This window comes from Vombatus ursinus, unplaced genomic scaffold, assembly GCF_900497805.2.
Source record: "Vombatus ursinus unplaced genomic scaffold, bare-nosed wombat genome assembly UNPS02014818.1, whole genome shotgun sequence".
In the NCBI taxonomy this organism is placed as follows: domain Eukaryota; kingdom Metazoa; phylum Chordata; class Mammalia; order Diprotodontia; family Vombatidae; genus Vombatus; species Vombatus ursinus.
This window is the reverse complement of record NW_020954596.1, coordinates 51770576-51789087: the sequence shown is the minus strand read 5'-3', so window position 1 is coordinate 51789087 and position 18512 is coordinate 51770576. Positions and strand designations below refer to the sequence as shown.

Genomic DNA, 18512 nt, shown 5'->3' with positions numbered 1-18512 from the left:
CAATGGATCACAAAAATGTGGGTACTCTTTCCATTGGTATAGATCTCACCTTTCTATGCCTTTCCATGTGCTCAAATTTTTATACATGTTCTTTTATAGTTTCACAGAAAGGATCCAACCAGTTAGAGACCCTCCTCTAAATTATTAAGGCAATTTGACTGGTCATTATTGCCAACTTGCTACAAGACTGGCCCACCTTATTTTCTAATCCTATATTTCCTCAATGATAAAAGTATTCCTAGGCAACTATTGAAGACTATAAGTTGTAGAACTTGTGTAAAAGTTCTTGGTAAAAGAAGTTTCCATGGAGGTATTCCTTTTACCAACAGAATCACAGGTCCATTTCCAAGATCTTTTACACCATTTGTCAACATTGGAAATATACTAGAGTCTACTTGTGTTGATCATACTTCTATCTCTTACCCTTTGGGTCACCTGCAACTTTGATTCCTTGGAGGCTATGGTGTTCCAAGATTTTCAACTATACATCATCACTAGGAAAATGATAAGTTAAAAACAGGTATCTTTCTTTCAGGGCACGTTTGGATCATGAAAAAACTGACTCAACCCACCCTTTTCCTCCTATTCAAGTCTGAGTCAAACCCATGTCCATCTGCAGTGGCTGTCCCAGATGCTTCTACTGATGCAACAACTCAGTGGACTATCCATCTAGGTACAGAATTATACCCTCATTTTACAAAAGATAAAATTGAGAGTCAGAGAGTTGAAGTGATTTGCCCAAAATCACATGGGTAGTTAATAGCAGTGCCAGTATTAAAACTCAGGACTTCTAGTTTCAAATCTAACGTTCTTTTTACAACATCCAACTATCTACCATCATTTTGATCTGACAGCTATTTCAGAAACTCTATTAATTAAAACAAGGACCAGAGGGTCAATTTAGTAATTATTCCAGTGTAAGAGAGAGCAATCAGGCAGTGAGAAACAGGTGCCAATAAAGCTCTTACTGGTTAGACCATGTTCAGTTGAAAATAGAGGACATTTTAGTTGGCAGCTGCTCCAACCTTTCATCTGGGATTAATTACTCTCCAGGAGCAGTCTGCCTGGCACAACAAAACAATTTTCACTTGTCAACTGTAAGAGATTAACAAAAGTGACAGTATCACTGTCATGAAACACCAGGCTATAATTTACGCTATCAATAATGGAGTAAATAGGACTTTTCTGTTTCTTTCCTTCTGTTAACAGAAAATGTTTTCTCTTTTAAAAATGCAAATGGACTATGGTTTTAGCAGAATTTTCAGTCTTCACATTCCACATCTGAGAAATTTTTTCAATGTTTTATGTCTTTATGTGTTAATTCTCCCAGTGCAATGCTCTGATCATTTCACACCCCGGCTCTAAAACCTTTAAAAGATTCCTTCTCCTCCAAATAAAGTTCTCATTCCAAGGCCCTGCACAAGCCAACTACCATCTGTTTTTTCTGCCTTGTTTTATCCTTTCCCTTGTCACATATTCTATGCGGCTGTGAAATAGAAATTACCTTCATTCCTTGAATATATTCTATCCTCTGTAAGTTGGCTAGTACCATTACACATGCCTAGAATGCTTTCTCTTTCCATCTTATGTGCTAAAACAGTGATGCTGATGGTGGTGGTGATGGTGGTGTTGGTGGTGGTGGTAGTGACATTAACTAATATCCTTTTAATGTTTTAAGGTTTTCAAAGTACTTTATGTATATTACTTCATTCAATCCGCACAACAATCCTATGAGGTTAAGTGCTAAGATTATGATGTAGAAACAAACTGAGAGTTATGACCTGCCCAGTGTCACATAGCTAAGATGTATCCTAGGTAATATACAAGCTCAAGTCTTCCTGACAATAAGTCTCATACTCTATCCACTATGTTACCTCCAATGGAGAAGAGCCTAACTCATCCATGCCTTCCTAACCTGTGCAGTTGTTGTCCATATCTTTTAGGTACTCTACAAAGGAATCAACCAACATATGGTCAGTTATGATTGATCCAGGATCATCTGAGAAAGTAAACATGAGACAAACAAATTGCTCAAGAAAATCTCTCATTAGCTGATGCTGTATATTATTTCTTCTTTGGTTTTACCTGGTCAACTCCAGGCTATTCTCCACTGTAACATACCATATATCTGACTCTACTGAACCAAAGAATTTTTTGACAAGGTTTTGACATAAGCTTGACCCTAGTAAAGCAAGTCAGTATCTCAGATGAAGGCTTCAATCACATATTATGCCCCCATTTGTTACCTGTGTGACCTTTGAAAAGTCACAAAATCTCTGAACCTCAGTTTCCTTGTCTATAAAGTGGTGGTGTTAGATTAGAAAACTTCCAATAACTCTGAGTTCTAAATTCTATTGTTATTTAAGTAATACAAATAAACAATAAAAGAATCATAGAATTGGAGAATTGGTGGAGATTTCAGTGGCCATCAAGTCAAACCCATACATAAAAGATATAATATGACATAATATGAGAGAAGGTTTTAATATGGGGTTTAGCAGAAATATTACAAGACTGCTGCATGAAAGGGGAAGGACGGGTTCACACCGAAATTTGAAGAGCGATTTTTTTGTTTTTGTTTCCTCCAAGGCAGGGCTTATCACTCTTGGCCTCTACCATCTGAAAGCTTGCTAGTGTTTGGAAGAGGAACTAGTGACCTTTTGTCACCATGTATATTGTCACCAAACATATATGTGTGTGTGTGTGTATATGTGTGTGTGTGTGTGTGTGTGTGTGTATTTAATTATTAAGCAGTAGTCAAATACCAAATAGTCTGGGAGGTAGCTAGCAGTTAAGAAGATCAGGAAAGAAGATGGTACATTGAGCAGAATTTTAAAGGAAAGAGGAGATTCCAGGAGGAAGGAGATAAAGAAGGAATGCATTCCAGGCTTGGTGCGTGGCCAATTTAAAGGCAGAGATATTGGAGATATAGTCCTTTTGCCCCTTAATGCTCTTTCTGAGTAATCCCCCAAGAACATTATTGGGGTTAATGCTGGATTTCTGGAGCTAACTCCCTACAGTGGTAACTATAGATTTCCATTGTTCTATTCAGGGCACAGGGTCCTACCCATTACCTGGGAGCAGAGAACAGATTCTTCCTGAATCCCATTGCCCTCTGGTTTTACTTGTTGCTTCATTTTAATATGAACAACATGTACAAGGGTATTTCAATATAATTGATAGTATCAGATCATTCCTAGGAAAAGTCTGATCAAAGACTTTAAATTTTCTAGGATTTAGTCCCCCCCTTCCCCATTTATTTTGTCCTAATAATAGCATTAATTCAAGTTCACCACCAAAAGGATTATAGTAATGTTAGACTCTTCATGCTAATTGAATCTGAATTTGCAATTCAGTTCTTATGCTGATTCAGTAATTGATTTCAACAAATAGACTTCTCCAAAGGAAATTACAGAAATTAATTTATTTTCATGACCTTGAACCAGTTCGAAAGGAAAAATTGTCTAAGCAAAAACCCCAGCTCTGAACAACTTACTGTATCACTTATAAAAGAACAGCCATAACTTTCAGTCTTCAAATATAAGCTCACCTACTTAATATGGTTTATGTGGTATCCTTCATGAAGACAGAGATCAAGTAGGCAACTGTTCAAAGTCTCTCTCCAATTCTATGATTCTCAGGGCATTATTAAAGTGTATTTTGGAACGTTCTGTATCAAGTAAAGAAGGGTCACCAAAAAAAAGAAAAGAAAAGAAAACCAGACCAATGATTCTTGACCTTTTTTGTTTTTGTATGTCATGATCTCCTTGGCAGTCTTGTCATAATAGCTTTAAAAAAAAAAGTAACCACGATTTCACAGATGTCAGGTTAAAAACCTCTGCTCTAAACTCAGTAGAATAACTTCATTTGGCATCAGTGAGAAGAATAATTCCAAACCTATAAACCTAACCATATTTTATTCTGGAAAAAGATTAAAGCAACAGCCTAGATGAAGGTGATTATCTTCCATAGAAGCAAAACTCACTAATAATGGCTTTCAGTTTCACTCATAAAAGCTGCTAATTCAGTAGATTAAACCATATTTTATTTATGACAACAGCCCAAATTGCAATAGTCTTGCTTGCTTTCATAGTCAGTATCTAATGAGATCTTATTTGTAAAAGCACTTAGCACAGTGCCTGGCAGATGGTAGGCACTTAATAAATGCCTGTTCCCTCCCTAACTTCTACCCCTCACTGACCCTGTTACTCTGAACACAAAGATAAAGACTAAGCCTCTAGAAGCCTTCCCCCTTCTTTGAGGTAATTGGACACCTGACATCGTGAAGGTGATTTTGATCTCTTCCCGCCCTTGCATCTAAACTTCTAGATATTACATACAGGTTCTCAAAACACACCCTCAGGGCCATGGAACAGAATTTCAAAACAAGTCAGAAAAGCAACTGCTGTTGTCCCATCATAGTTTTAACCCTTACCAGAAACACAGATCCCTTGTTACATGGAGACAGTACCTAACAGTGTTACCACACACTATGCCCACAGAAAAAAAGATGCAGACATACTATTCCCTAGCTGTTTCAATACTGAATAACAATCTAGAGAAAAGACAAAATTATATAACCATGTCATGGATACTTTTTTGAGACAGAAAGGCAATGGAATGGTTCTCTTCTGCTCCAGAGGTCTTACCCTTGCTCTGTGAACAATCCAGACAATAAAAAGGCAGAATATTGGTCCATTCTAATTGAATTTATAAGCACTGGTAGATTTATTAAGTCCCCTCAGAGAACATTGGATTCTTTTCACACAACATAATAAAAATGCAATACCACCTAAGCAGGAAATGGTTTGTCACTGTCCACCACCTCAATACTGAATCAACCAGCTTCACCATCATTGCTGGCCAGGGTGCCAACAACACTCTGATTAAAAGTGCTAAAACTAGAAAGAATAATCTGTACATTCACTACACCTATTATAGTTACCATATACTTATCTTTTAGTGACATATAATCTGGTTTCCCTTCTCTCCACAAACTATGCTTTCGAAGGCAACATATAATATTTTCTTTGTTAAGTTCAATGACTTTACCTTAGCCTTCAATCTCTGCAATGTTTCTGCAGCTTATGACACTGACCATCCCTCTCTATTTTGTTTGAATGTTCTCTCTTCCTTTACCTTCTATGATGCTTCTCTCTCCTAATTCTCCACCTGACAGTGTAACTATTGCCCTTCAGTCCTCTTCTCTGGTTCATCCTCTTTCTCCCACCTCTAAGTGATAGATGTCTACCAAGCCTTTGACCTCAGCTTTCTTTGCTCTCCATATTTTGTACAAGCTCAGTACAGAGGTGTGAATTCTCACACTTCTGCATTGATGCCAGGATCCAACTTTCTCCTCCTTTTTGCTCACTGAAGATTTTGTTATGTTTTTTCTTTCCCTCAAGCCCCAGTCTAGGTGCCACCTCCTCCAAACTGAAAAGGTTTTCTTTCTTTTCAAATTTTCCTAAAACATTTGTCCCATTCTCTCATCTTCTCTCCTCTCTTCTGTCTTCCCCTCTCTCTCCCCATCTCTCTCTCCCCATCTCCTTCTCTCTCTCTCTCTCTCTCTTTCTCTCTCTCTCCACTGTTACATTCTGCTATGAATTTAGTGCACAGTATATTCTTTGCATCTCCTTCAAATAAACTATAAGCTATTTGAAAGACTATGTTGTTTTTCACCTATGTATCCTCAGCACTTAGTAAAGTCTGGTTCTTAATATATATTCAATGATTTTATTTAGTCTACAGACTAAAGTGGCCTAACAATAAATGTTAATCAGGGACAATTAATATCCATGTTAACACATTTAATACTTCATTTGATCAGTTCCTTAACTTAGTGTTCATGGTCCCCCACAATCTGGTCAAAATCTACCTTTTCAGCCCTATCTTCCACACCAATCTTCAATATAAATGTCTGTTCCAAATAAATGAAAGTCTATTCATTATATTTCAAACATAGTTTATACTTTCCAGCTTTTCTGACTTTTCTTGTGTCTTTCCACATTCCTGCAATGCCCTCCCTGCTCCATCATTCCATCCAAATTTGTATCATTCAAGGCCTAACTCTAGACCTTATCCTTCCTGAAGCTTTCCTAGTCCACTTCAGCATTCAATGATATCATCCTCATTTAAATTCACAGAACTTACGGCCTACATCTCCGATTTCCTGCACTGCCTCTAGACAGCATTTATAGTGGCATCACTGAACAGACAAAGGAATGCTGCCTTGAAGTTTAGCAGAACTTAATCTAAATCCTTGTTCTGATATTATATTGTGTGTAAACATAGCTAATTAATTTACTTTACCTCAATGAGCCTCAGACTCTTCACCTCAAAATGGGAATAATAAGGCTTATACTACCTACCTCTTATGTCTGGCATAAGGAAAAGACAATATAAATATTAAACCACCACAATGCTATTATGGAATTTTTTTTATTTTTATACTAGAGCCGTAGTGTCAAACTCAAATAGAAACAGATCCCTATGGGCTATAAATTGACTTAAAAACCACAAATTAAGAATATTTATTTTGTATTGTATTTTTATTTATTTTTCAGACATTCCCCAATTACATTTTAATCTGATTCAGGTCACACTTAGGTGTTTTGTGGCCCAGTTGACTTGAGGGCTTTGAGTTTGACATCTATGTACTAGCGTACATAGTACATAAGCTCTGAAGGATGGATACTATACTTACGCGTCTTTGGATCCTCAAAGTGCCTTGAAAATAGAAGATTTAGCCCCAAAGTGGTATGTTCTCTCTCACTAGATGTCTTCAAGCAATAGCTGCATGACCAGTTATTCAGGATGCTAAAAGAGGGAATTTTGTGGCAGAAATAGGTTGGAATAGATGGATTTGCTTCCATCTCTGAGATTTGGGGATAAAATCTGTAGAACAAGTAGAATGTATATTCTTTGACAGAAAGAATGGTTTAGCTCTTGCCTTTGCATCCCCAGAGCCTTTCATATAGTAGATTCTTAACAAATGTTGAATTAAATTGAGCTATCTCAAAGGGTTGTTGTAAGTCTCAAATGAAATGATGTAAGTTTATTAAAAGCTAATATTTATATAGTATCTTAAAATTCTCATTTGCCTCTATGTCCCAAAAGCATCAAATAAAGAGGAAAATGACCTACGTGTACAAAAAATGCTTATAACAGTTCTTTTCATGGTAGCCCCAAATTGGAAACTAATGGAGTGTCCTCTTATTGGGGAATGTCTAAACAAAATAAAATATACAAATGTAATGGCATGTTATCATGCCAAAAGAAATGATAAAATAGACAATTTCAGAAGATACCAGGAAGACTTCTGTAATGTGATGCAAAGTAAGCAGAAGTAGGAGATAAATTATATAATAACAAAAACATTATAGAAAAATACAACTTCCAACGACTTTAGAATTCTGGCTAATGTAATGATAAATCAATGGTCCAAAAGACTGAAGGTGAAGCCCTCCAAAGAGAGACATACAGTTTGGGCATGGCCAATATGAATATTTCTTTTCCTGGACAGCATATTTATGACAGGTTTGTTTTTTCTTTTGTTCAGGGGAAGAAGGTAGTGGGAGTGACAGATTATGATGCATATAAAATAAATAAAATATTAAAAAAATAAAATGATTAAAAACTCACTAGCAAATTCCTTAAAAGTATTTGAACATTTCAATTAGTTTGATTTAGTTTATAGTTTTTGGCACATATACAAATTTTATAGCACATTATCAAATATGTAAACAAATCTAACTACAAATGAATTAGTTTCTACATATAAAGGTACATACCACTGAGACAAATGTATGGATTTTTTTTACTTGATAAGAAAAACACACTTTAGCAAATGATACTTTCTCATCATTAGCCATAACAAAGGGAAAATGTCCCAATATTTAAGTAGGTAACTTCCTATCCACCATTCATATACTCCACTACCACCACCACCACCAATTCCCATTTTTTATTCTCATCAGATTTTTAGCTGCCTCATATTTTATATTAATCCCCTAGAAACAGTCACTATACTGCTCTATTCTTTGAATCTTTCTTTCGCATCTCACCTCTATTAAAGTTCATTTGTCCTATATCCTACGGGTGTTGCTTTCTAAGCTAATATCTAGGTAATCTGATAAACAAATTCAAATCAACAAATTATTCATCTCACCATGTGAACAGTACTGTGATAGCTCATTACTTGAATTAATTGATTCATTATTCAACAGACATTTAAGTGTCTACTATATGTAATACTTTGTATTTGGGCACTGGAAAATATATAAATAAGCCACAGTCTCTGTCCTCAGGGTAAAAGTGACATTAATAAAAAACAAACTATGATATGATTAGTGCAATTAGTCCCAAAAACGTGTATGATGCATTAAGAGATCAAATGAAGAGAAATCACTTCCATCTTAGTGGATCAAGAATGGCCCCTTATTGGGGGCACCTAGGTGGCACAGTATATAGAGCACCAGCCCTGGATTCAGGAGGACCTGAGTTTAAATCTGGCCTCAGACACACAACACTTACTAGCTGTGTGACCCTGGGCAAATCACTTAACCCCCATTGCCCAAAAAAAAAAAGAGAATGAACCCTTACTTTGCTCACATGAGTCATTGACTTACTGCCTTACCCCACTGGTAGCATACAATAATTTTTATAATAGGCTTTTATGTTACTCAAAAAACTAACCTTAATGGATGGAGTTTAATGCATCAGGGTATGTCTTATCAGAGTATCCATCATCTGTGGATGATATATTTGGGCAACAAGCAGGTTTTCAAGTGGTCTTCAAAAAACTCCAATATGACACCACCATCCTGCTTTCTTATAAGCCTAGCCATAGCCAATATCTTTGTGGCCCAGCTGGTACAATCCATGGAGAAGCCTTTCCTCTTTAACATAAATCAAAAATTGTTAGGAGGTCTGCTGAAGTTAGGTTAGCTGAGACAGTGCTGCTAAAATGCTGGCCATGACTTAGACCTACCCTACAGTACATGCAAATGGCTTTTCTGTCCTTGTTGTTTCTCAAGTGTGAAATAAGTCCTGCTTCACTAACTCCAGAATATCTTTAGCCATCATTTTCTATTGGTAGGAGGGGAGGGTTGGGTTATGAAAAAAGAAGTGAAAGCAATCCTCCAACATCCCCCTTCACCACATCATACACATAAAAAGAAAAATACAGTAAGTAGAGAAGTGTCTAATTATATGATTTAGTGAAACCTAAAGCAACAAGAGTTTGGTTGTTTGGTTTTCTGTGTGATAGAGGTCTTAGAGATTAGAAAAAGATCATATTAGTCACTCCCTTAAAACTGCTCCCTTAAGATGATTGCATGGCTTATTCTGTGGTTCAATCCTTTCATCAAACTGCAATCAAGTTAAGCCAATCTCTTTAATTTCTGGTAGCTACAGAAAAAGGACAGACCTAGATGGACAAAGCCAAAAAAAGTGTCATTAAATTTCAATCCTGGCTTGATTCTTGACATGCAGAATCTTTTTTCATTTAACCAAATGTGGGGTTCAAATGAATGAAGAGTCTATTGAAAGTCATAGAAGTTCAACAATGCTGAGAATTTCTCTTGGATTTCATCACTTTAATTATTATTAAATGTATTTATAGAGAAGAGTTTAGAATTTATTCTAATATATAAACTTGTCAACTGATATACACATATTGTATTATTGTAATATTATATCACATAATATTATTATACATACAACTAATGTATACATATTATTGAATGCTATAAGCAATTTATATAATTAGTTGGTTGGTATCTCCATAGTTATTAGTCCCAGAAATACAGAGAAAAATAATGGCACCAAGGCATTACAGCAATCGAGGAAGGCTGAGAATAGATGGAAGGGAAAGGGGACAATAGTAGAGCCGAGGTTTCAGAGGCCAGTTCAGGATCTCAGGTATGGGTGAGTTGTCTAAAGGCTAAAATAAGGAATTACTCAATGCAGTTTCAAGCACCTGTGATTTTATTAATGTTATTATTTGTTAATGTTTTATTAATCCACCCTCCTTAGAGGAGAACCTTAAGTCTAGAGCTGAAAGAACCTCAGAGGCAACTAGCCTAACTTTGTTATTTTAAAAATGAGAAAACTAAGGCCCACGTAATTTAAGTGACTTACCCAAGTTACACAGGGATTTCCCATTACAAGTAGGAATTAAACCCAAGTCATCTATCTCCAGAGTCAGTGTTTAGACCTTAGGAGGCAGTGTCATGAGTCACTGTCACCAAAAACATTAATTACTTGGTTTCCAACCCTATAGTGATGAATTTCTATTCTTAGATAGACTGGTCCTTGGATATCAGAAAAACTTTGCTGTAGAAATTTTGAATTATGGAAACTGCTTTAAAAGCCAAGTGAGAACTAGGCAACAGGTCAGATAAGAAGAGAAAAGCCAGAGAAAGTTTCAAGGTAAAGGAAATGAAATCTGAAACTTTGACAAAGTTGATCTGGTTTCCTGAGGTAAGTAGAAGATAACCCTCTATGGGAAATCTGTCTAGGCCAACATAGAGCCAGATCTTTCCAGTCATTACTTCTGATAGTCAGTGACGTTGACCACTTGGATTCAGTACATTAACTTTGAAGTGAATTTAGGTCTCAAGTGCAAATGAAGCAGTTCAACTCTGGAGGTAAATATCTATCCATTCCTCCAATATTATTAAAAAGAGGACTAGAATAATAGTTGATTTTTGAAACAACTCTGAAATCAGTAGAGGGGAAGCACAATTGCAACTCTAAATCTCACACTTGACCAATATGCTGGATTTTGAATTAAGAAAATGCAATGCAATCATAAAAAGTAACAGAATGAAAATAGTTTGCTAGGGAAAAATAAATTATAACATTCTCTGCTCCATCACCACATGGCAATGAATATTCTTTGGCCCTTCTCATTGCATGTTTAGATCAATGAGTTGAAAATTGGTCACATTTGAAATACTTACAAGTTATTCTCAAACTGTGCTATATTTTACTCACTTCACACGTAACCATTTTTTCTGGCCTCTAATCATAACGAGGTCACTGAAAAAAAGTTTCATATGCACAAAAATATTTATAGCAGCATTTTTTGTGGTAGCAAAGACCTAAAAACAAAAATAGATGTCCATGGGTTGGAGAATGGCTAAACAAACCGTTAACACACGAATGCAATGGACAGTTACTGTGCTACAAGAAATTACAAATAGGATGAAAACAGAGAAGCATGGAAAGACTTACGTGAACTGATATAAAGTGAAGTAAAATGACCAATACATGACCACAACAATGTATATGGAAGGACCAACCACCACAAAACAGTCAAAATTGAATATTGCAAAATTATAAAGAACAAGCCTGGTCCCAAAGAGATATGAGAAAACATCTCACCCCACTCCTCTACAAAGGTGTGGGTAGTCCAAGGCTAAGGAATTTTGTCTATAATATCAGTTTTCATATGGAGTCATTTGGTTTTGCTTATTATTTTGCTTCTCTTCTACCTCCTTTTAAAAATGTCTTTGTTATAAGAGAGGAGTAGTTAACCTGGGGTCCATGAACATTTAAAAAATATTTTCATAACTGGATTTTGATAGAATTAGTTTCTTTTGTAATTCTATGTATATTATGAATTTAAAAATATTATTCCAAGGAGTCCATAGGTTTAACCAGACTGCCAAAGAAATAGATGTTACCAAAAAAAGTTTAAGGACCTCTATTCCAAGAGATGACTCTGTGAGAAAGAGAGGGAAAGGATACAAAAGGAATCTAGGTCCTTCAAAAACAAAATATATCAATAAAAATCTGTTTTATAAAATAATATCCATTATCAAAGGAGACTGTGCTTAAGAGAAGTTAGTTGACTTGTCTTTTGCTTGTCTTTCTTCTGCACTTATAGCTTAGAATATCTCCTTCTTCTATTGCAAACTTCTTCAATAGCCATGGATGTGCTAATTGTAGAAAACCTAAAATGGAAGCATACACTTCTGCCCCAGTAGGCCAGGAAAGCTAAAATTAGATAGATATCAGCTTTGATTTCTTACCTAGGAGAAACAAAAGGTCTTTGGGAAGTTTTCTCATGTTTATGGAAATCTCTAACCAAGACTATTGGGATGATGATGATAGAGCTTTAAGGTTTACAAAACCCTTGACAAATATTATTTTACTTTTTCCTCATAATAATCATGAGAGGTAGGTGCTATTATTACTCACATTTTACAGTTGAGGAAACTGAGGAAACAGATTATGTGATTTGACTAGGTTCACATAACTAGTTAGTGTCTAATGATGGATTTGAAATCAAACCTTTCTGATTCTAGGTCTGATGGTCACTTCACTGCACCATCATTCCTCAATATATTGAATATTCCACCAATAATTAGTGAAGCTTTTGGACAGTAGGGATTACAAGCATCTTTTATTCCATATATTAGATGACATGAAAAGTTACAATTATTTGAAAGTGCCATTTCCAAGGCCAGTTACCCTTGGAGAATCCTGGGAAAACCCTTTGCCCTTCTTTTATTGATGGACAGGTAGATTAAAAGAACACAAGAAAACACTTTTTCTTCTTCCCATGAAAACAAATGCCATCAAATTACTACATTAGTAATGTAACCCTAGCCAAAGTAGTCCCAATTCTCAGATGAATGTTGCTTGCAAAATTCTCCTAAACCTAAAATATCCTGAAGTCTTCTTTTTCTCTTTGGTATTTTAAAAAAAAGAAAAGTTTCCCTCAGATGCTGCGACTGATATATTTATAGGGTACGTCAATTTCTAGCTATTAGATGTTTATAGAGCTTTTGTATTCCTTCCAAATACACCATTTCAAATGAAACCCCAGAAATTTTGCCAGATTGAGGCATAAGACCACAATAATATTTGTGAAGGCCTGCTGTTACATTGCTTTCTTAAGTTTCTGGATACATCAGGTGCTAATTTACCAATTAGAGATAAGCCAGAGGCTGTTACTAAAAATAATGAACCAGAGCCTAAAGTCATTCTTTCAAAATCACTGTATTTATTCAGAGTTTAGCATTACTCATTCAAATGACAACTGCTAGCAATAGAGTCAGGTTGTTACAAATATAAAATGCCATTGAATTAGAGCAGAAATGGGAGACCTGAACTCTTCACAGAACTCTGTGAAATTTGGATTCAGTCAAAGGTCTGCACTTGAGGACCTAGAGAGCCACATGCGGCCACAGGTTCTCCACCCTTAGATTAGAGAATAACTAGTCAATTTAGTGAGATTACAGGAAACAAGCACTTCACACCAAGAAGAGGTGCAACCTACCCTAGCTATTCCTAAAATTGAAAATTAATAGATTCAAGAAAGCTACAGGACTAAAACAAGTCATGATTCATGGCCAGAGCTATTCTCCACAGAAATGAACTTAAAACTATCACCCTCTGAGATTAACATCCTCGGATCAAGACAAGGGACATTAACTCTGCAAGACGCTCTCTATGATCTGAGTCATGAAACTTCACTTAGACTATAGAGAAAACAGAGAAGCAGAAAAAGAAAAGCATGAAGAGATCAAAGGCATCTACAAGGAGTCCAAGCAAAGGAGAAGAAAAAGAACAAAAGAAAGTGATGTTGGCAGCCTTAGGAAACCTAGTGGGGAATGGAAGGAACAGGAATGATGTCTGAACAAGGAAGAGGGACAGAAGGAGGCTTTAAGGTATGGGGTTTCTTACTTATGTGTCTGGATCTAAGCAAATACTACTATGCCAGCTCTCAGTGGGCATTGTCAGACCATGAATGACAGAAAGAATGGAATGGAATAAGCTATTACCACAAACATTGGTCTACTTGTGGTAAGAAACCTCCAGATTCAAAAGAAGTGGTGAGAGAAAGAAGCTAGATGTGGAGAGAGAATTCTCATTGTCTCATAAACATCACAAAAAGTTGTCATCAGTAGTAGTTGGGGAGATAATATAGAAGGTAGAAGTCTAGAACTTTTCATCTCAACAGCACTTAAAGGCATACAAAAGCTACAACACTGCTACACACAGATATCTTACATATACTTATGCAGTGAGAATGGACTGTTTGCCATTCCTCAAGCCACGTCTCACACTTCCCCATCTCTGGGTCTTTACTCATTTGAGACTTTACTCATCTGAGACTTTACTCATCTGAGACTTTACATCATTTCCTATGATTAGAATGTCTCTATCACCCTTATGCACTGTTGAAATTCTATCCCACCCTGTAAGGACCAACTTGACTGTTTTCTTTAAAAAGTCTTAACTTGTGCAATTGAAAGTGCTATCTACTCTCCCTCTGAATTTTCACAGCACTTTGTTTTGTACTTTTTATGCACTTATGTGCTTCATAATATATTTACTTTTGTTCATGTCTTACCTCTCTCAATAAAATGTAAACTTATTTGAAACAATAACAGACTTTTATACCACCCCAAACATCTAGCACACTTCATTTCACATAGAATACCCTGAGTAAATTGTTGTTGCATGGATGGATCAATTAATCATTCCTTCAAAGGAAAACTAATTGTCTCTTACAGCTATTTTGCTGAATGAAAGAAACTTGGACAATTAATTAAAACTGATTAAAAGTTTTTCATTCTAAAAAAAAGGCAAAAAAGTCATCTAATGATCATTTTGTATCTCCATCTAAGTTCTACTTGGGGTAGAACAGTGACCTTGGGTTCTTGAAGATTATTCTAGTGGAACACAAATTCTACCAAGCTGGAAGTGTCAGGGTATAGATATAATGGGAGGAAAAAAGATGTGTATTTGTCATCCAACAACTAATCTTGCTATATTCAAAGAGATACATCACCAGATGACTAGCCGCTAAATGCCAAACTTTTAATCACAGCAACTCCAGAACATGAAAACAAAAATGCTCCCTGTGTGGGTGGAGTCAGTATCCCCAGCAATGAAATTATCTTTCTATTGAAGTATATAATACCTGTTAACAAAGTTAACATTATAAAATCTCCATGCCCTCTATAACAAAGATGTGTTTCAAATTGGAAACCTTCAGACTGATCATCAAAATACCTCCAACTCAAAAGTTAGAGTAGTTTATATTCTTTATACCTTATTATTGGCTTTCTAAAAAATCTCTCCCATATACTTTCCAATTCCACTGCAACTAGACTAATTCAGATCCTAATCTCTTCTCATCTAGACTACTAATTACGTTACTGCTTCCCATCAATTAGGGGGTAATATATTCCTAACTGATTTTCTTGTTTCCTGTCTCCTCTCCAAATCATCCTTCATACTGTTATCAGAGCAACATTCCTAAGATATTACTCTGATCAAATCATCCCAGTACAAAATACTATCAATGGCTCCCCATTGCCTACTGAATAAAATATAAACTCCTGATCCTGGTATCCAAGGTCTTCCACAATCTGTCTTCAACTTACCTTTGCAGAATCATCTCAAACCATACTGTTTCATACACTTTACAATCCAACCAAACTGAATAACTGACTCTTGATGTTTTAATCCCTTCTTCCCATGCCTTTGCTGAAACTATCTCCCATGCTTGTAATAGACCTTCTCCCTAGCTCTCCCTAGCTTTTCCCCATCCATTGAAGTCTCTACTTAAGTCAAGTCACCTTCAAGTCAAGGACCAACTCAGATGTCATTATCTTCCATGGAGTCTTCCTTGGTCCTTCTTCATCAGAAAGAGATACCTTCTTCCTCAAATTTGTGGTAGTCTATTATCAAAACCTCTCCTTTACCTCCATACTGTTCTGCCTGAGAGTTATCTTTGTATAAGTCTTAACCATTCTATTAGATTGTAAACTTCATTAAAATGGTGTTTATGTTGTCTCTCTCTTTACATCACCAGTATCTGGTCCAGTAACTTGCACATATTAGGCACTCAACAAAAATTTTTTGAAGTTTAATTAAATTATAAGCACATTTATAAAATCAACCACACTAAGGCAATGAAAGAAGCCCACATACATAATTTAAGTTATTTAAACAAAAGTACTTTAAAAAATTTAATAAACTGCCAAATCAGGATGAAATTATGCAATGATCTGAGTCCATTGCTACTCTCATCAAAATTAATCTTGAAGATTCTGACTAATCCAGCATGGTACAAGGTTAACATTCCTTTAATAGTTTCTTGTATTCCTTAAAAGTGCAGAGTGAAAAATGCTTTAAACAGAGGATTTCAATGAAGAATTCATGTTTGGAGGCCCAAGTATTTGTAAGAGAAAATACAAATAGCAGAAAGATGGAGAGGAAGCAAAATGATTTACAAAATGATTAAAAGATGCTGCTAATATTTAGGATTTCTTTTCTTACAAGTTTCATATCTCATGCTTCTATAATCATTTTTCTAGAGGAAGAAGAATAGGCAGTTGCAAAAGTGCAAGGTAAATACTTCAGTGTCTCTCCACTGGATTAGAGATGCAAAAATTTTCAAGATGTTACTACCCACGTTGGTCCCTGAAAGATTCCTGTCAATGGCAGTTATACATTAAAATAATAATAGATAGCTAACTATAGTGTTTTAGTAATACAGGATATTTTAATAATAAATAATTAACCATAGTGGTTTAATGTTTGCAAAGTGCCTTATAAATATTATCTCATTTGATTCTCACAACAACACTGAGAAGTAGGTGCTGTGATTATTCCCATTTCACAGATGAAGAAACAAGCTGAGAGGTTAATTAGCTTACCCAAGGTTACCCACCACATAGTCTATGAGATGTGAAAGAAAAAACAGAAAGATAAGTTTAGGGCAGTAGATAAAGGAATAACAGTTAAGTGATTCTCCCTTCCCCTGTACCCCACATCAACCAAGAAACTAGATCTAACTTGCTAAGCCTTGAATTTCAACTTTTGTCCTCACAAGGTCAAAGAATGCTCCATTCAATTTTTGAAATGTTTTTTTAGAGATACATCAAGTTAAGAAAAGGAAAATATCTTATAAATCACTCTTCCTCAGCTGCAAAACTGATTGATGATCTTAAAATCCCTTACAAGTCTCTGGTAGCAGCCATGGTTATTGTTTTAAAGCAAAATCAAAAACAAAAAAAAGGGAATGAAATTATAAGAGAAGTATATCTTGCTTTGTTTTCTTCTCAAAGTACAGGTGAATATTTTGTGAGGGCAGAAAATATACAAGGAAATAGTTTATCCTAACCTAAGATTAAACCCCCAACTTTAGGACTTTTTACAAATTCCTATTTGTAAATTAATATCATTTGCAGGATGAGATTATGTTAAAAGGGCACATTTCTTCCTTTGTAGACTTTAACATGTAAAATAGTTAAAGTAATTAATTTTAGGCAGTAGAGAATGAGTAAAAAGTTCCAAAACGGAAGATAAAAATTGTATAGAGTAAAATAGTATAATACCTCCATGAAGTATAATACAATTTAAACAACTCCAGTTGGAGGGGAAAGATGCACATTGAATGTAAACATTTCCAAAATTTCTCCATAATGAGGGTAAAAACTACAAATGGTTATCAATCAGGAAAGTTGTAGAAGCAATTCCTGCATTGGATGAGAGGTTGAACTGCATGACATATAGAAAGTCTATGAATTTAATTCTAATTCAAATTTGTGCAAAGTAGTTTCTAAACTGCATACTGGACATCATTTTCCCATCCAATTTAATTTTTCTAAATCTAGCAAAATTTAGGATCTTAGATTTTGACATAGAAAGAACATCAGTGATCATCTGGTCCAACCTCCTTATTTTATAGATAAGGAAACTGAGGATCAGATAGGGTAAATTATTTGCCAAGGGTCACATAGGTCACATGAGGGTAGAGCTAAATTTTGAACCCAAATCCTATGACTTCAAATACTATAGTCTTTCCACTGCACTGCATAACCTCCAAGGTCCACATATATAAAGAATCATGTCTAAAACATTCTGATTCCCAGCATTCATTCAGAAAAGAAAATACTTCATGGTTTTTCTATAAGGAAAAAAATGTCTTCTTTTGAAACAAAAATATTCAAATGCATTTTGCTGAAATTCCCCACTCTTATTACCACCCCCTCATAGCACACACAATTGGGGGCCCTGGTGAGACATACAAAATTTTCCAAAAGATCATTTTCCAAAATGTTAGGAACCAGAGAAAATGAAATTATAATGAATATCAGATTATCACCTTAGAGAGAATGATCAAGACTTCCTTTTCTTAAATAATGATTCATATTTTCACCAGCAAACCTTTTATCAAAATAATCCTGACCAAACAAGGGCTCTTTTCCATTTATAAAATGTGCCTTGACATTAAATCATTTTGAATAGAGAATAGCCAAAGATCCCAAAGCTTTTGCATAATACATTCTTATGCTAATATGTGAAATCGCTCATATTTTAGAGAACTGTTTATTTACTGTGAAACTAGTTCTAAGCCTGTGCCTTCGAAGTGGAATAATCTTTTCCAATTCTTACTCTTGAATTCTTGGAAGTAGATTAATGGAGTTTGGGGACCCAAACTGTAAGTAATCCTTTTAGTATTAAAATAGAAAAAATGTCAC

At 35.4% G+C, this 18512-nt stretch overlaps 1 protein-coding gene across 6 annotated transcripts in view; it reads right to left on the bottom strand.

Moving 5' to 3' along the window:
* The window catches only part of GRXCR1 (glutaredoxin and cysteine rich domain containing 1), a 237167-nt gene that overhangs the window by 100037 nt on the left and 118618 nt on the right, over window positions 1-18512 (bottom strand). The gene's annotated exons all lie outside the window — the stretch shown is intronic.